We start from the raw sequence: 12,393 nt of genomic DNA, 5'->3' as shown, positions 1-12,393 counted from the left end.
ATATATCAGATAAATTTATATAGAAAAGGGTGGTCTCTTTTATTTTTGTGTTGTACTTTAATTTTATCTTTCTTGTGTATGAGTTATTTCTTATTAATGGTGATATTGTCATCCCTACCCTAGTTTTTCCTTGCTATGCTCTTTGTGACCTGAGAGTTGTACTTTATCATGCCTTTTCACTAAAATAGTCTTCTAAAGAAGTTGATTGTTGGACACAATCAACAAATAATACATATCTGGGTTTTGTTTTTCTTATTGCTCAATGTGTGACTTACTCAAGGCCAGCTCTGTTGACAGTCCCTAAAACCAAATTAAACCAAACAACAAACACCAAGCACTCTACAATTCTGCTTTGGCTTTACTTTGTCTAGCCTTGTGACTTCTTTTTTTTTTTTTTTTTTTTTGACTATTATAAAAGTTTATTTAACAAAAAAGTTCAATATGAAAATGCACACGACCTGATTTTTATATTGTAGTAAAACAGGTACTATGGAGGGGACATGTGGAAGCAGTTGATTTCTTCTGATGAACACACCCATTGTTTATACTCTCTCCAAGGCTTCTAACATGATGATCCTATTTCCTCATATTACCACCATTCCAATATTGTTCTGTTGCCCACTAGTTGCCATCTCCACACATTCATCTATCACAAGATTCATAAATGGATCGAACCCCTGCAATATTCCTTGGACATGTCTGCCACCATTTAATTTCAGTGACAATTTCTTGTCCATAAATTTTTTCAACTCGGGAGGGTGAGCTTTGCTCATGGTGTCTACTCGGCGAGCTCAAAGATGCCTCCCGCCTTGTGACTTCTTAAAAGAGCTCCAATATACTCTGTCCAGCTTGAGCCTGTAGAATTGAAATGCTCAGCTCTCAGTTAATGGTGTGGTAATGTAGTACAACTTGATTCACTGGGGGGTTCCTGTAAATTTTTCTCAGCAAATCTAACGTTTCCTTTGAGAAACACTTTTCTTTCCTTTATTGGTGACTTTATAGTTCCATTTAGCTGTTCTGTCAGAAGTATTTATTTGGTCAAATTGTGATGCTTAATTTTTTTTTTTGGTTGTGATAAAATACACGTAACATTTACCATCTTAACCATTTGAAGTGTGCAGTTTTATGGCATTAAGTACATTCATCATATTGTGCAACTGTCACCACCATCTATCTCCAGAATTCTTTTTATCTTAGCTGAAACTCTGGTCCCATTAAACATTAACATTCCATTATCCCATTCCCCAGGTCCTGGCAAATACTATTTTACTTTTTGTTTCCATGCATTTGACATGTAAGTGGAGTCAATCAGTAAATGTCCTTTTATGACTTGCCCATTTCACTTAGCATAATGTCTTCAAAGTTCAGCCATGTTGTAACTTGTCAGAATTTCCTTCCTTCTTTAAGCCTGAATAATATTCCACTGTATGTATATACCACATTTCTTTTATACCACATCAACCCATCCATCAGTGGATACTTGGGTTGCTTCCTTTTTTTTTTTTTTAATATTTTATTTATTTATTTGACATAGAGACAGAGTGAGCACAAGCAGGGGGAGTGGCAGGCAGAGGCAGAGGGAGAAGCAGGATCCCCACAGAGAAGGGGGAGCCCGATGCGGGACTTGATCCCAGGACTCCGGGATCATGACCTGAGCCGAAGGCAGTCGCTTAACCAACTGAGCCACCCAGGCGCCCTGGGTTGCTTCCTTGTGATGCTTTCCTTTTAATAAGTATAGCATTGTTGGAGGTTATTATACCTAGTCATGATCATTTGGTAGTCTGTAACTGTGTCGTTGAGTACTGTAGCCACTAGCCACATGTAGCTATTAAAATTTAAATTAATTAAATATAAATAGAATTTAAAATTTAATTCTTCAGTCACACTGGCCACATCTTAAGTGCTTAATAGCTGCACGTGGCTAGCGGTTGCCATATTGTACAGCAATGATACATAGAATATTTTGACCATTGCAGAAGTTCTCTTAAACAGCCATGGTAATGGATGCAAAGGTCTATTTTAATACCTTGAATTTAGAGAAGACAGAGAAGTCCCTTGTGGATTATAGAAATATTTTTATTCACATTTGAATAAGGAAATTTATTCTGTTTAGCAAATAATTATGTCTGTTTAAAGACATTTTTTGCAGTGAGCTCAGAGGTTTTTGTTCACACTCTGGAATGTGTTAAAAATACTTTGCAATGGATGAATTTTAAATAAACTGGTTTTTCAAGTGAAGTTAATTGGTAATCCATGTATTAGAAGTTTATATTAAAAATATGTAAACTGTCATGTATGTGTACATACTAAAGATTTACAGAAAAATAGTTTGAATTTAAAGTCCTGTTTTGTATCCATCATTCTCTTAGGGGGATGTGTGTTAAATTACATTCTTTTTCTAGGACTTGAAGTTTAATTGATCTCAGGTGTAGAAGACAGCAAATGATTAGTAATGATTTGTCTAGTTTCTGCCTATTGATATCTTAAAACAGCTTATCCTAGAAATTCTGTTTTCTCTTTAAATTTAAATTTTTTTTTTGTTGAGCTATAATTGACATAGAACATTGTGTTAGTTTTAGGTGTACAACATAATGATGTGCATATATTGAGAAATGATTACCACAGTAAGTTTAGTTAACCTCATCAACATATAGTAACAAATCTGTTTTTCCTGTGATGAGAACTTTTAAGATCTATTCTCTTAGCTACTTTCAAATATTTCAAATATATATAGTACTATTAACTGGAAATTCTGTATTCTTAAGCATTTTTACTGTCACTGAGATTAGATGAAGTTTTTTTTTTGTTGTTGTTGTTATTTTTTGCCAACAATCTCAAATGACATCTTTAGGGAACTGGAGGAGCATGTTGTGCATGTGTGTGTAGCATTCCCTTTATCACTCTGGATTGTATGTTTTTATTTTTTTTTTTAAAGATTTTATTTATTTGAGAGAGAGAATGAGAGAGAGCACAAGAGGGAAGAGGGTCGGAGGGAGAAGCAGACTCCCCGCTGAGCAGGGAGCCCGATGTGGGACTCGATCCCGGGACTCCAGGATCATGACCTGAGCCAAACGCAGTCGCTTAACCAACTGAGCCACCCAGGCGCCCTGTATGTTTTTATTAATACCAGTTTGTTGACCTATCTTTTAAAATTTTTAAAAGATATCAGAAGATATTTTTAGATGTTTGAAACAGTTTTTGAACCTGCTGGCTATGTTTAGAATTATTTTAACTTGGTAAAAATTGCTTGAGCTTGAGAATGCATTTAAATCTAGCATTTTTTAGGTAATTAAAAACTAATAAATCCTTGAGTATATATTTGGAAGAGGTTAAGATAAAAGAATAAAATCTTTATTTCTGAGAGTGATCATTTATGTATTTCTTATCAAAAATAAATAGGAAATTGATCTAATCATTTTTGAAAATCTGATGAATTTTTCTGTATCAAAACTTACGACTGTTACTACATTAATTTAAAAACATTTTCTTTTTTTTTAAGATTTTATTTGTTTATTTGAGAGAGAGAATGAGAGCTAGAAAGCACGAGAGGGAAGAGGGTCAGAGGGAGAAGCCGACTCCCTGCTGAGCAGGAAGCCCGATGTGGGACTTGATCCCAGGACTCCAGGATCATGACCTGAGCCAAAGGCAGTTGCTTAACCAACTGAGCCACCCAGGCACCCTAAAAACATTTTCAATTAGAACTAATACTAAGGAATAAAAAATTAGGCTGTTTGTTCTGATCTTGTGGAAAGAAAGGAGTGGTACTGTTAACTCTGAAATAGGTATCTTTTTAGGCTTAATTACTGGAGTTGAGCTAAGGGAGGATACCAATTCATACTTCAGCTCTTTTGAAAACAGAAACTTTTGTTTTTCTGTTAGTAATTTGGCTTACAACAGTTACAATTAAAGAGTTGGTATAATAAGTGGCTGAAGCTGAGGAAGTAGGTAATTTCTTAAATCTAGTGTCAGTAGATACCATAAAAAAACCCTTCAATAACCAAGAGAGTAAGATAGATTTAAATGAAAGGGAAATTGTTATCTGACTGTAGATATTCTTTTATACAAATAGCAGAAACAAATAACAAACAATGAGTTTAGGAAAAGTTACCAAACCAGAATTTCACAGTTCACTATTTGAATACTAACATTTTGTTTTTATCTGATGACACTTGCAGCAAGTTTTTTTTAATATGTAGGCAAGGATATAATGTATTAATTCGGTCAATTGGAATGCCTATTGTATACCTGCTATTGGAATCAAATATGAGTAAATGAATTGTGGTAGTATTGTGAAGTTAAAACAAACATTTTTTTTCATTTCCGTAGTTCCCAGAGAAACTTTTTTTATTAATTTCAAAAGTTGTATTATTAAGATGTGTCTTTGAGGACGCCTGAGTGGCTCAGTCATTTAAGCGTCTGCCTTTGGCTCAGGTCATGATCCTGGAGTCCCAGGATCGAGCCCTGCATTGAGCTCCCTGCTCAGCGGAGAGCCTGCTTCTGCCTCTACCCCTCACCCCACTCGGGCTCTCTCTCTCTTGCTCTCTCTCTCTCAAATAAATTTATATTTATAATAAATAAAATCTTAAAAAAAAAAGATGTGTCTTTGAGAAAGTCTTCCTGAATGTGATCAGTTCTTATGATCTAGGTAGTCTTATGATTGCCAACTAGATATCAAATGAAAATTTCTTGTTCAGAATTTTTCATTTGTATAAAAAGAGTAGTTAAGGGCTTGCATTGTTGAAAGGATTGTATATCAAAATGGAGCCAGACAATTTTAAGTAACACCATCTACAGCTTTAGAAAACTTACCAAAATTAATCTTTCTTACTACTTAGAAAAAATAATTTTTGAATGTCCATAGACTATATAGAGCAGAGGTCACAGCTAATATGCCTTCAGGGTCTAGGCAAGTAATAAATTAGTGAAGCATGGGGCGCTGGGTGGCTCAGTCCTTAAGCGTCTGCCTTCGGCTCAGGTCATGATCCCAGGGTCCTGGGATCGAGCCCCGCATTGGGCTTCCTGTTCGGCGGGAGGGCTGCTTCTCCCTCTCCCACTCTCCCTGCTTGTGTTCCCTCTCTCGCTCTCTCTTTCTCTGTAAGATAAATAAAATCTTTAAAAAAAATTAAAAAAATTAATGAAGCAGGTGAGTGTAAGGGACATACATACATAGTGGGATTGGCAATGACTCTCTGCACAGGTAAGCCATTATAGAAGCAGCTGGTGTCAACCACTTCTCTGCTGTGGTGATTTGTTTTGGTTTGGGCTCTTACTGCCTTTTTTAGAGACAAGTTCTGAATTTTAAAATATTTGTTCCAGTTCTTAAAAGACTATTAACCAAACAAGACATGTTTGTAGGATCATTTCTGCCACTATAGTGATTTGTCTTAAATCAAATTCTGAAGTGCCTACCGTATTCGGGTACTATATTAAGAACTATAGTTTATACAGAACAACATTGAACCTGGCCTCTACCCTTTAGAACACATTGTTCATTAAAACTTCCTAGCATGATAGAAATCATATATGTGTATGTGTAAATATGTAAGTATACATATATGCTTGTAGACTTACGGTGGCAGTCATTTCTTAATGTGTGTAAACATTGAAGGACTGTGTTGTACACCTGAAACTAATCTTATATGTCAACAACACTTCAATTTAAAAAAAAAGAAAAATGTTATATATCCTTTTGGTAACTGTTTAATATGGTAGGCGCTAGCCACATAAAATTGTGGCTAGTACAGCTGAGGAATTGACTTTTTAGTTTAATTAAATATACATAGCCACAAGTGGTTAGTGACTACTGAACTGACAGTGGAGCTCTAGAAACTAAATTCAGTTGCTAAGATAATCCCTATTGCCCGTTCTGAATTCTTTTGTGTTAATTACCTGGTCCTGTTCTAATCAAAATATTGAGGGAAAGCAACTCTAATATTTCACATTTCCTTAAACCAGAGTGCTCTAGATAATGGCAGAAATAATCCCTGTATAATTCATATTTGAATTAGTAGGGTACCTGGGTCTATAATTTTTCATATATTTTCCCTTTTTTTTTTTTTAAAGTAGGCTCCACACCCAGCATGGAGCCCAATGGGGCTTGAACTCATGACCCTGAGATCAAGACCTGAGCTGAGATCAAGAGTAGGATGCTTAACTGACTGAGCCACCGAGGCACCCCATTAAATTTTCCTTTTGATGCATTTTTTACTTATTTTGTGTATTTGAAGGAAGGCCAATTTATTAAACAGTATTAAGTAGTGTATAGGAACAAAACTGATTGTCATTTGGTTATATTCAGTAACATGACTTAACACTAATGCTGATTGCCATCCTGGGGGTGGGGGGACTCAAATGGTTCATTATTAAGTGTTTCCTTAATACATAATGCCTTAGTGACATCCCATATATCTGCAGTGGTAGCCTACCTGTTATCCTCTAACTATGGTTTTTGTGGTACAACCTGTCTAACCTGTAGTTCTTTTGTTAATGTGAATAGAAATAAGGAAACTAGTTATGGGTATTACTGCTTCTCTGTAGGTTTTTGTTACCTAACCTCACCCATAATGGAATAAGTCATTTTAGAAACTTTGTTCCACTTGGTAATAAAGAATAAGATAGTTCAAAGTCTTATGTGGCTATTTATCTTCCTTTGCAGTACTGCTTATACCAGTGAAAAAGTTGGTTCTTCATTTTGGAATATGTGAGCTGATGTATTATGATACAGTAATAAGTCATACTTCAAAATTACCAATTCTAACGTGATTAACATGTAGTTTTATTAAATATTGGTTCATATTATAATGCCTCATTAATGAGGAATGTAGTATATTTTCCAAATAAATTAGTCTCAATCCTTTAAATCTAAAACTTTGATTTTTTTAACACTGTTTTCGGAAATTATGTTTATATAGTATATGTCATGTTTTACTCCCTGACTTATATAATGTACATAGAAAATTGGACTTTTTCTTGAGGTATGCAGTACCTCTTATTTCTGTACCAAATGGCCTTAGTGGTTAGTATTTTTTTTTCTTCTTTTTCAATCAGATATTACTTCGCACTCAGTATGTCAGCTTTGAGCAGCCATTTTTTTCCCATTCATTCAACAAATATTTACTGACTACCTTCTATATTCAAAGCATTATTCCAAGCCTTGGTAATATAATAATGATCAAAATATTTAAAAGTGACCAACTATACTTCCCTCTCTTATGGAACTTAAAATATGGAGAGGAAGATAGACGTTAAATAATTATACAAGGATGTTGGGTCTCCTAAGGGCCCATGGATATTAAGAACTCTGCTGAACCAGGATAATGAAGGGAAAAAGGAAGCCTATAATCCCAGATCATCATTAAAACAAAAGTTGTTTATAGGATTCAGAATGGACGTCATGTAAATTTTGATTAAAATTAGAACCAGTTACTGTTTTGGAAAAGAAACAATTGAAACAGTTTAAGAATTTGCTATGGGTCTTATAGCAAACCAGTGACAGAACCATGATTAGAATTTAGGACTTCTTCGTCATAATCATTCTTTCTTTCTCTGTTGCCTTTAATATCCCACCTTTTTTTGATCATTCTAGGTATTTTTGGTTGTGAAACATTTTTATGTATTGGAAGCATGTGAGAGCCTGAGATTTGTACATCATGTCTTTTAAAATAGAGATTTTTCAATTCTATTTTTGATAGAGATATCATTTTTACCAATAGTAATAGGAAATGTGAGATATGATTGGGCTGAAAAAGTGATTTCCATATTAATGAAGTAATTAAACCATAGATATTTAAGTTACTGCTTTAGATACACAATGCATTTTAATAAAAGGAATATATATTTGGAGTGCTTTTAGAGTGCTTGAAAGATACTTTACAATTGCAGATAGAAATGTGATCATTTATATTTGCTGGGTAAGTAGAGAGATGAATCTCCGCAAGTTTCAAAACTGGGAGTAATATGAGGTTTGAGGTTTAAATTTTGTTAGTCAGAATTTGAGGAGGAAAGAACTGTATTTTATGTAATTTTCTTTCATTGCCCTCTACAGTTCTAATATAAACATATGTATGAGTTTGTTGGTTTTTAAAATTATTATACTTGGGGTACCTGGGTGGCTTAGTCGTTAAGCATCTGCCTTGGGCTCAGGTCATGATCCCAGGGTCCTGGGATCGAGCCTGCGTTGGGCTCCCTTCTTTGCGGGAAGCCTGCTTCTCCCTCTCCCACTCCCCCTGCTTGTGTTCCCTCTCTGGCTGTCTCTCTCTCTGTCAAATAAAATCTTTTAAAAAATAAATAAAATAAAATTATTATACTTGGTATATTTATATATGTGTAGGCTTGGTAAGAGAAATGGAAACAATGTGGAAAAATCATTTTTAATCTACTTTTTTCCCTTATGAAGACTTAGCTTCCTAATTTCATTAAGATGAATAAACTTTTGTGACACATTATTGGCTTAAAAATTATTTCTGTTTTACATATGTATTTTAGTGATTTTATGAGCTTAAAAATCACATTTTCAAGATAATTATAGTTTTTAAATAAATTAAAGTAGATATATTTCTGTGAACTTAGATCCAACTTATATGAAGCATGGCTTGGTATCTTTGTATCATCAGTGTCTAGAATAGGACTTCAGACATAGTAGATATTTAATAAATTGTTGCTGAATGAAATTATTTTTTTAAAGATTTTATTTATTTGAGATAGGGGAAGAGGTGGGGAGGGGCAGAGGGAAAGGGAGAAGCAGACTCCTCACTGAGCAAGGAGTCGGCAAAATGCGTGGCTCGATCCCAGGACCCCAAGATCAGGACCTGAGCTGAAGGCAGATGCTTAACTGACTGAGCCACTCAGGCGCCCCTGAATGAAATAATTTTTAAAAGCAAACTGTGTGCTAAGGTATAGGACAGACGATAGATCAGAGTATCTATACCAGTTCTGCCAAAAGCTGAGTATTTATGCCAGAGTATAGTTACCAGTTTTGAGTATCTGTACCAGAGTATCTATACCAATTCAGCCCAAAGCTGAATTATCCTTTGTATCTGATCAGGCTGTTATAGGCTACTCCCATCCCTTCCCATTTATGTTTTTGTAGCACCTCATAGAATATGACTTGTAGGAGAAATGTGCTTGCAATTATGATTATTATATTGGTGATATAATTATTTTATGGTGATATAATTATTATTATACTACTATAAAATTTGTCAAGAGAACTAGGCACACCATATTCTGAATTGTTAAGAATGTAGTGTGTGGGATTCCTTCAGATGTGTAATTCCTTCAGAGTTTGTTATAAATTATTAAAAACATGTTAACATGATATACCATGAAATATAAAGTATTTTAAAATAAGGTTAAGTCAGAATCCGCTTAAGGATTGGTCAGTTTTCACTTGACCCTTGAGCGAATTTCACTTGACCCTTAATATATTTGTGCTATTTTGTTTTATTCTGATATATTAATATTTGTGGACGCCAGCTTTACAATAAGAGAAAAAATGAATGAGATATTGCCAAGAATTTAAGTAATAGGAGACTTCATTTTTAGGAATTATAAAAGAAGCTTATATATTATATTGGGCATAAATTTAAATACACTTAATATTTCTTACATATCGAAGTATACCTGGTAACATGGCATTTCAATTTGAAAATTCTTTTTTTAATTATTATTGAATTAAAATTGACATAGTGTTATGTTTCAGGTGTATAACTTATTGATTCAACAATTCTGTACATTACTCAGTGTTCACATGATGTGTAATTACCATCTGTCACCCTACAACTTTATTACAGTGTTACTGACTATATTTCCTATGCTGTAGTCTTCATCTCTGTGACATTTATAAGTGGAAGTTTTTATCTCTTAATTCCCTTTATTTTGTTTATCCTCCCACTGGCCTCCCCTCTGGCAAGCACCAGTTTGTTCTTTGTATTTAAGAGTGTTCTTTTGTTTGTTTGCTTGTTCATTTGTTTTTTAGATTCCACATAAAGTTGAAATCATACGGCATTTGTCTTTCTCTGCCTGACTTATTTCACTCATCATAATACCATTTAGGTCCATCCATGTTGTCACAAATGGCAAGATTTCATTCTTTTCTATGGCTGAGGGCTGAGTAATATTCCTCTGTGTGTGCGTGTGTGTGTTTGTGTGTGTGTGTAAAACATCTTTATTCATTTGTCTGTTGCTGAACATTTGGGTTGTTACCATATCTTGGCTATTTATAAATAATGCTATAATAAACACAAGGATGCATGCATCTTTTTGATTTAGGGTTTTTGTTTTCTTCAGGTAAATGCCCAATAGTGGAATTACTGGGTCATGTAGTATTTCTCTTTTAATTTTTTAAGGAACCTCCATACTTTTTTTCCACAGTGGTTGCACCAATTTACTGAACATTCTTAACATGTTTTCAAGAAAGTGTATTCTCAGAGTAGAACAACTTTAAGAGGTTGAGAGGCCATTACCTGTACCTGTAGTGTTGAAATCCAGACAGAGGATTATCCTACTTTAGATGTCCTTCTGCTGGGAATTCTACAGATTCTGTAACTACTTCCACAGTAATGGAATCCAGTTATCTTTATTAGATATATCTCTCTTTTTCTTTATTGTTTGTATTATTCCTTGTTTTGTTAAAAATATTATAGACATACTAAAAGATGCATAGAGAATAATAAAACAAAACACTTATCTTCACTCAGCTAAAGAAATAAACATTACCATTGCAATTGAATGAGGGTACCTATCTAGCACTTCTTTCCCTCCGCCCCCAACTACTATAATAAATCTAGTATTTATCATTTCTACACCAGAAATTATTTTTCGATGAAATCTCTAGCTCTGAGATTCACCCTCATGGTAATTATAAATACTGTACCTCGTGTCATCAGTGGACATGAAAACAAATATGAAAGACAGTTGGAAGGTTGCACTCAAGTTTCATACACCACATTCCTATCTAATTACCAGTATAATACTTTATCGCTCACTAATTTTTAATTTGTTTTAGCCAAGTCACTTGGCTCTTTCATTGTTTCTATTTGTAACTAGCTGTTACTTATCTTGCACTTAACTAATTAGTTTTACTTACACAGGGATATCCTGTTCTATTGTCTGTATAGTTCAACTCTGAGTAAATGACAACTTGCTTTCTATTTCTTCAACCTGATCAGTAAAATAAAACATTTAATGAGAGTCTCAAGTTTGATTTCCTCCTTCCTTCCTCTTCTCTCCCTTCCTTCCCTCCTCTCTGTCTGTCCATCCATTCATCTGTCTATCTGTTTATAATCTTAGTTTGGTTGCCTTCTTTGTATACTTACAACAACAAAAGCATCTCTGGGCTTTTCCTTTTTAACTGTTTCTTTAATATCTCTTTATTGAAGCCCCCCAATTCTTACTCTTATGCTTGAAATAGATATGCTACTATGTTATCTATTTTGTCTTTATTATTTTAAAAATATGTAACACTTTAGGACATTGGATGTTTGGGATGTATCACATCTGTTTTAAATTATTATTTTTTTTTTATTTGACAGAGTGACAGTGAGAGAGGGAACACAAGCAGGGGGAGTGGGAGAGGGAGAAGCAGGCTCTCCGCCGAGCAGGGAGCCCGATGTAGGGCTCAATCCCAGGACCCTGGGATCATGACCTGAGCCCAAGGCAGACGCTTAACGACTGACCCACCCAGGCGCCCCCACATCTGTTCTAAATTAAATGTGACACACAAAAAATTAATTTTGGTCCCATCTTTTCTCCATTTTGATGTCCTACTATCCCTTCCCCATTTTCTGGCTGTATTTAGTGATAATGGTAATAATGTTGGCTCTCCTGGTGATTGAATAACTGATAAATGACAGATAACTGTGACAAAGATTTTGGTATTTTACTAATTTAATCACTTTAGTCCTTTGAGACATAAACCTTTGTTCTTTTTTTTTTTAAAGATTTTATTTATTTGAGAGAGAGAGAATGAGAGAGAGCACGAGAGGGAAGAGGGTCAGAGGGAGAAGCAGACTCCCCACTGAGCAGGGAGCCCGATGTGGGACTCGATCCCAGGACTCCAGGATCATGACCTGAGCCGAAGGCAGTCACTTAACCAACTGAGCCACCCAGGCGCCCCTAAACCTTTGTTCTTAATTGTTCTGATATACTTGTAGGTTTCATTATTTTATTAGAACCTTTGCTTTCTGTCACAGTTTTCTGCCTCTGCCTGAGTAACTTCGCCACCTGTCTACCTCCATCTCACAACCAGAATTTCCACATTTTTCCAAAATGCCCTGGGTAGTGATAAAGCCCCTATTGAGAAGTTCCGGCTAGAGGAAATGACTTTTAGTTCATATTTAGAGATGAAAGAAAAATAAAATGTAGAAGTAGCGCTTAATTTTTTTTTTACTTGTT

General features: G+C 34.8%; 1 protein-coding gene and 1 pseudogene across 1 annotated transcript in view; one reads left to right on the top strand and one right to left on the bottom strand.

Annotated features, from left to right (window-relative positions):
* The window catches only part of PKN2 (protein kinase N2), a 141,520-nt gene that overhangs the window by 17,413 nt on the left and 111,714 nt on the right, over positions 1–12,393 (top strand). The window lies entirely within an intron of this gene.
* On the bottom strand, positions 543–773 carry LOC114208441 (small nuclear ribonucleoprotein G pseudogene; annotated as a pseudogene).

This window comes from Eumetopias jubatus, unplaced genomic scaffold, assembly GCF_037043125.1.
Source record: "Eumetopias jubatus isolate StellerSeaLion01/CBP00866 unplaced genomic scaffold, mEumJub1_p1.0 scaffold_4, whole genome shotgun sequence".
NCBI classification, from domain to species: Eukaryota; Metazoa; Chordata; class Mammalia; order Carnivora; family Otariidae; genus Eumetopias; species Eumetopias jubatus.
Note: the sequence above shows the minus strand (reverse complement) of the source record. Positions and strands in the feature narration are given on the sequence as shown.